This window comes from Arachis duranensis, chromosome 5 (genome assembly GCF_000817695.3).
Source record: "Arachis duranensis cultivar V14167 chromosome 5, aradu.V14167.gnm2.J7QH, whole genome shotgun sequence".
Taxonomy (NCBI): domain Eukaryota; kingdom Viridiplantae; phylum Streptophyta; class Magnoliopsida; order Fabales; family Fabaceae; genus Arachis; species Arachis duranensis.
The window spans coordinates 5,026,433-5,034,679 of record NC_029776.3 but is presented as its reverse complement, the minus strand read 5'-3'; positions in this window follow the sequence as shown (position 1 = coordinate 5,034,679).

Here is an 8,247-nt window from a genome sequence, read left to right as displayed (position 1 = left end):
TGAACAAGCGCTGTGCAAGACACGGTGATGATGAGGTGATGATAGTAAAAGGACAGTAACCGGCAGTAAAAATGGTTGTTATAGATTCAGTCATGTTAAATTTTTTATTTTGATTATGGTTCTTTTATATCTAAAAAGTGTGTCTTTTGGTTGAATTTTGAGAAGAATAAGAAGAAGATTTGGGAGAAAAAAAACAAAAGTGCTGATATTGTAGCCATTGATGGATAGAATTTTTCGAAGCACTGCTTTTGTTGAAGTTTGGAAAAGAGAAAATGACAGGGTTAATTTGAGTATTTTGTTAAAAAGTAAAAAAAAAAGATTTTTAGTATTTTTGTCGTACGGAACCCATCTTTTATAGATACAACGTTAATTTTTTTTAATGAATACTTTTGTCAGCGTTCATAAAATTTATGAGTACTAATGATTTTTTTCCTTTTCTTTTATTAAAAGAAAATATCTATATATAAAAAAGAAATCACGTGATTGTAAAGGAATTAATAGATAATTGTATGAATTTGTTTCGAAGTGTATTCGAAATGTAGTGTGTGTAAATAGATTAGGTGAAAAAAGTCGTAATATTTGTGAACATGTCCAAAGTGTCTTCATGTCGGACGATCGCTAAAAATATTTGTAAGAGATTTTAATGTCTAATTTAACTTGAAATAAATTTAAATAAGCATTAAGTTGAAAAATATCTTGTATTTGTAAAAAGATGATGATGACTTGGTCGATAATTTCTTCTAAAGAAAAGTAGTTTTTTTTCTACTATATAAAAAATTGAGTATAATTTTGATGCACTAACAATATAAAATGTTTTATACTGTCGTACAATTAAATTTATTCTTTTAGATGATTATTCACGCAGTCAATATAAAAATAATTATTTTTTATTAATGTGGTGTTACGTAATTAAATACACATATAAAATTACTTTATACCAATAATACATTAAAATTAAATTCTGAAAAATTAGCCCACATTGACGTGGTTATTATTCTTGAAGACAACAACCGAAGAAGTAGAAGGGAAGTTGTAACTTGCTCCCCAAGCAAGTCGGGTTCGAAGTCTTGGTTCCCCACATCTCGGCAGGCTGGCAGGCTGGGTTAAGCGACCCGCGTGTTTGGTGAAAATTCAGGTAAAGTCAACTTTACGTGAAGTTAATAGCCGAGAGTCGTTAGATGAAAATTTAGTCAAATCATCTAACGGCTCTCAAATATCATTCTCACGTAAAATCGATTGCACCTGAGTTTCTACCCACGTGTTTTTTTTTTGACATAGACCCACGTGCTTTTGAGATGCTCACTCTCCTTCTGAGTAGTCAGCTTTGGGCTTATTGTATGTCCATTTTTGGGCCATGGCTTCAGTCATCTAGACTATAGTATCAATAAATTTCATAAGATATAAATAGAGTTCAGTATCACGATAAATTAATTATTAATTTGTTGGATTGGGAGATACCGTAAAAAAAAATCATACATTGGCCTTTTAGAAATTTATATAATAATGCGTTCGATTTATCAAAAATTTAGCACTAATATTTTCATAATACAATATTGATCTCTTTTTATTTGCCTCTTTTTTTGTGTGTGAAAAAAAGAAAAGTATAAAGTATACCATTCACAAAGCACAAGGCCTTCCGCCAAGCCCATAATAAAATGCAAGTGTTTTTCTGTTTCTTTCTGTTGAAGATGGTTGTTATTTTGAAACCAAAGAAGCCCAATCCAATATGGTTTTTGTAGAGCAGCTCTGTCTAATTTGACCCCATGACCTGGGTTATTTGAAAGTCTTCTAATTCTTTTTTGTTGATAAATATTTTCGTTATTCAAATTTATATGCTTCATTTTGACAAAAAATTAAATATAGAATAAATTATTATTTTTTATAACCAATTTAAATTCTAACTTATATATACAGCAATTTATTGACCAATGACAAATTCTTAAGTCTTAACGAGAATATAGTTTCTATCAGAATAAATATATAAAATAAAATAAGATTTGATCTTCTAAATTGTAAAATATAATAAAGTTAAGAGGAATGGACTATATGAGTTAACAAATGAACATCACCTCTACTATTCAGAATAACCATCCGGGTACTAGGAATAATAAACATCCCAAAAATTTAAGCTCAAATTTAGAGTTCTAATACCATGTCATGATGGAAAAAGGTAACACTAATGATTATATCTCTAATACTGAATGGGACATCTCTAAACTTCAATTATATACATTGTACAAATATTTCATTGGCTCTTTGTACTTTCTCTAAAGTTAATGTTGAAAATCATTTTTGGTTCTAAAGAATGAGATGATGGTGGTAGTTGATGAGAACATAACCAAGTGTCTTCTTTACTTTACTTATCCCTGTCATGAATGCATGTATGTGCCACGGATGAAGCTAAGCTTTCTTATTCTTCTCCTTTTTATTTTTTCTTAGGTAATACTACTGTGGATGGGTCTTAGGTCACAGGTTCATATTGCTGTACCCAATTAAAATGTCTACGTAAGGTACAACATTTTGAAATTTGTTGTTAAAATGGGTTGGCAAATCCTCATAAAAGAAGGTACCAAACCAATATTACGTACCCCACCTAACATGAAGTTATAGGAATAATTATGTCATGTTACAAAGATGATGGTGTATGGGCACTTTTGTTAATTTGTTTTACGTTACATTATATTGCATGGTGTACGTAGTAGCTATTATTAGGAGTAGTTGACCCGCGATGGAAGGCAGAGGAATCTGTTGCAGTTAGATAGACCTAAAATTGGCATAAATGTCAACTTATTGCTGTGCAAGATTTGTGCTCGTTTCTAACGCCTAGTCTCATTCCATTATTGAAATGAAGGTGCACCCACGCTCCTCACCCTCCTATTTGACTTGCTTTATTACTTTCACTTCCATTTCCCTCATCAATGCTTGCCACACAAGTCTTTTCATTTTTCTATTGAGACAAATAAGGAAAAGTAATGCTAAGTTTAACAAGTAAATTCCATTTAGAGAATCGGAATATATGATGAATTAATACTAATTAAAAAACTTAAGCATGCAATTTCTCACCTTCACATTGATATATTGCTATTGCTATATTGAGCATTTCAGAAAGGCCATGTTTTATACATAGTCTTGGACATGCACCATTTTTCATAACAGAATAATTATCATCATTCAGTATTGCCATGAATCAAGCACTAAGTTCATTATGTACCAGTTTCTAATTCTGAGTACAAAGGGAGCTCAAACTTACTCAGTATTATATTAATAATTATACTTATACATATATATTGTATACAGAGCTTTATTTATTTAGGTTAATGTGTCCTCCATTTAAATGAATTGCTTGAGTCTCTCTTCAATACTGATTCCTGATACTGTACTGTACTGATTCAGTGTTCTGTTTTCTCAATTTTTCTAAATTTCATATTAAATCGATAGAAGTTGTTTGAATACTTTAATTGATCGCGTTTCAAATTTTCAAATTTATTGAGCACTATATCCACACTCTTATTAGTTTTACCGACATTGGTTTTGTCCACATCATGAACAGAACATATATGTCGTACATCGCAATTAGTCTCGTGTTAAACAAATAACTCATGTAAGGGTAAAGGCTGTAACTATTATTGAGGCTTTCTAGAATAATGTTACCCATGTATGTGAATATCTATCTATATATTCATCGCCATTAAAAGTTTGGATCTTATCGATGTACTATGATTTAATTTTATTTTTGTCTAAAAAAAAAAAACTAAATTTATTTAATTTTTTAGATATCAAACATTTCCATAATATCACGTCCCAAAGCCAGCAATATATATATTTAGAGGCCTAGGGTACCTTTTTTCTTTTTTTTTTTCTTTTTCTACCATGTTTCATGCATGACTTGGTTTCCTGTTTCAAAATAATTTTGTTTGGTTTGTATCTACTATGTTCTGGGCTAGTTGAAAAGTCAGAGACAGTACATAGAAAATTGAAATGAAATAAAAATTGGGAGGCAGTGGCATCATATAATGTGGTCACATGTGACAATCTGATAGCAATAGCGTTTGTGTATATCTATCTATACGAGTCAGTGCCACAACCACTCACAATTATTATTATTAGTGCTATGAATCATATTATCATGTACTACTAATTAATAACAAAAGATTAGTTACATGCTTAAGATCCAATCTTTTTTATTTGACTAATAAACATATTGTAACAATAATAATAGCGACCTTTGAGATTGGTTTTCTCTTGTGTTGCCTAAGTTGTAACGTTTGTCTCACTGTCACAGTTCTGTATTCAAATTGAGTTCAACCTCTTTTTAATAATTGAAGTTAAAATAAAGGGAAACGTTTTTGTTTTTATTTGTGAAGAAACTTGGAATTATATACATGGAATATGAAATGGATCCACCTAATAAATATACGGATGGGCATGGCAGTGAAAAATGAAAACTTTAATCATGTTGAAAGATGAAGGACATTTTCTTGGAAATCACTTCAACTTCTGCTTCTCCTGTTAGTTGTGTCCTACTTACTTATTACTTACCACTCTCTCCATGAACCAAGAATTATTGATTATTATTATTATTGTTGTTATTTTTACTATATTCATCAGCTGCTTCACTTCCAAGAAGGGTCAACATACACTTGCGATGATGCCTATGTTTTTGTGTGCACAACTTGAATTTTGCTTTAATTGAAAGGTTGCTCTTTGGTATAAGCAACACATAGAGAAACACTCGGGTCATTAGGCATCATATTGCATGTAGTCATTACAATAAACCATATTATAACATTTAAATTTGAAAAATAATGTTTACATAATATAAAAATAGGATTAATGGTTAAATTCGCTCATAAAAAAATAAGTCATTATTTAAATGTGTTTCTAAAAGATTATATAAATTAAATTAGTCTTTTAAAAATTATAAATTAATTATTTTTGTCTTTTCTTTATTTCAACATAACAGGTATAGTGTATATTGAGTTAACATTCTATATCCTTAGTCGTTGACGAAAACTGTTAATAGAGAGATAGAATATTAAAAGGATTTTGTTAGGTAGACAATGACTTATGTGAACAATGAGTTCTAAAATTGGCCCAATAAAGTAAAACAAAATACTCCACTCTTAAATTATCTTCTAAACCCTAACATTAGGGTAACTATATGTACACCTAATGAATTGAACATCTGTCCATTATTAACTATGCATGAATAAACCGAATAAAAAAGAATAACCATCCAATTAAAAATAATGAACATAATCATCTGCATATCTATTGCATTGAACATCCGACATATTCATTGTTCACATTGTTTAGTATTCTCATTGTCTATCTATACTTTTCCATATTAAAAATAATTAGTTTGTAATTTTTAGGGGTAAGTATTGTTTTGATCCCTAATGTTGAGGGTCAGAATCGAAGCCGTCTCCAACTTAATTTTTTATTTAGAATCACCCTTAACATTTTTTTATATTAAAATCATCTTTTTTAATTTTTTTTTAGATAAAAATACCCTCCACCACCAAGAATAACAACATCAACCAGCACTAGCACCTCCACTACCAAGAATAACAACATCAATAAAATCAACACAAATTCAACAAATCAAAGAATAAGAAATTCAACAAATCAACAAATCAACACAAATTTAACAAATTCAACAGCCAAATTAACACACAACAACAATAAAATCAGAAAATAACAAATCAAAATCAGAATTAGAAGCAGAAGCAAAAACTCAGGCAGAAGCAGAAAGCAAAGCCCAAAGTAAGGAACAGAAGCCGAAGCAAGAAGAAGCATATGCAGAAGCCGGAGCAAAACCACCGGCAGCTTGTGGGTGACGAAGCGACAGCGGTTGGACAGATCAGCGGTGGTAGGAACCCAGCTCAGCCTCAGATCCCTCTCTCTCCTTCGCGCGCCGCCCTCCTCGCGTCGGGCTCCTCTTCCCGGCGACGCAACAGTCACAGAAGCAGAAACTGAAGTTCAAGCAGAAGCAGAAAGCTCCCCCTTTGCTGGTGCTGTCCGCTCCCCTCCTTCCCCCTTTCCCTTTCCTCTTTTCCTTCTCCCACTCTCCTACGCCGTTCCCCTTTTCCCTTCTCCCCTGTCCCCTCGCGTGTTTTCTTTCTTTGTTTTTTTTTTATTTTATAATTTTTTATTAATAGGGATAGTTTAGTAATAAAATAAAAAATTTTATTAAAAATGACGATTTTAATATGAAAAAACATTAAAGATGATTATAAATAAAAAATAAATTTAATTAATAATTTTTTAAAAATAAATTTAAAAAATAACCTATCTTTTAAGAACTAATTTAACTATTAATTCTATAAATAACATTTCTCTTTTAAGTATATATTTTTTCCCTCGTAATTCAGACTTCAAAAAGTGTATATGTATAATTGAATTTGAATTTTCTAAAGTTTTTGAATTTTACTTTAAAGAGTAAAATGTGATCTCTCACCATTTATTTTATAGGTGAGATCAAGAATAAATATAAAAGAAAAACTATTTAAAAATAAAAAATCACACTTTACTCTTTAAAATAAAATTCAAATTTTAAATGATCCAAATTCTGTATAATTAAACATTATTTCACCTCGCTTAACCTAAAGGGCCTTTTATCATAGTGTTCATCATTAATGACAAGATTGACAAAAAATAAAGTTGAAAGACAAGAAAATATGTATAGTGTTGAATTAGATCACGGTATTAATAGTGTTGTTCCCCCAAAAAATTATTCGAACGACAATATTAAAAAAAAATTACATTATCAACCTATCAAAATTAAATCATACATATAATATATGATTTTATATTTTGAGACAGAATTACTAGCCACATTTTATGTTGCAATCTTTGACAAGTATATGGGCTAACAATTTCCGAGTAAATTAGGTGAAATTCAAATTGATGACTTTAATTTATAGGTAAATAGTTCAATTACTAATCTATTTAAAAATAAAAAAAATAAAGTGACGTGTAATATATAAATGCATGTAAGCCTCATTAGTCTATAGCCAATGAATATTACTGATTTATTATTTAATTATATTATATATACAAAATAATCATTAAATTAATTATTTAAATTTATATAAAATATACATTAGAATACAATAATATATATATAAACAAATGTATAGGGATTAACTTGATAAATAATGTTTTATATATATTTACCATTTAGTGTTTACTAATGAACTAGAAGAACGAACAAATATCAAGGTAAATAAGGTTTTACTTTAGAATATCTGGTTTGTAGATTTCTATTCAAAAAGTAGTACAAATAAAATCAGATTTGAAAAATCACTATCAATTTTTTGAAACATTTAGATACGTTTAGTTTATATTTTATTTTCCATTTTCTTTTATTTTGTATTTTTTATTACATTCTAAAAATAAAGAATACTAAAATAAAAAGAGTGAAACGCACTCGAAACACACTTATTTTCCACCTTTTTTATTAGCTCATCTATAAAACTTCCACCCTCCTTTCATTCTGACCAATTAGGACCCCTCAAAAGAGGTGTAAAGATTACCCACCTATCAAATTTCGCATGGAATCTAAGGTGGAAAAGAAAAAAGTATTGGCATGATCAACATTCTCAATTTTCACATATTTTACGAATACTATAAAATAAAAGCTACGAAAGCATATATTAAATGTTCCCAAAGTATGAAGAATTTCCCTAAGAAAGGAAACCCAAATAGCCTTGATAACAATTAACAAATTAATGCTTTCCTTGAAACTATGTGCACATCACTATTCCCCACCCTATAGTGGGTTGCTTGGAATGTGGACAGTAGTGTGCTCCAAAATCAATTCGTTCCCACCAAAAAAGAAACAAATAAACAAATTGGCTAGTAGCATCAACCATGGTGCTTGGAGTGGAATCTGAATGTGATATTTATGTATAATTTCAAAGAATCACGTATTAAAATAAAACTAGTATTTTCTTTTGACAGTTGTAAACAAAGTATGCAGAAATACAATAAATAATGCCTAGAAATTAAGCATAACTTAATGCCGCACCCCATCAAAGCATCTATATGGATATGGATGCTCCACATTAACGAGAAGCTTCTCAACATTATGCACCAAGATTACCCCAAATCAAGTATATACCCAATATCAATTTAATGAAATTTAAGAAAATTTAAAAAAGAAAAAAGAAAAATGCCACTATAGCCATTTGGCCATTTACAATTACCAGAGGTAACAAGGTAATTCTACACGGGAAGAGTAAT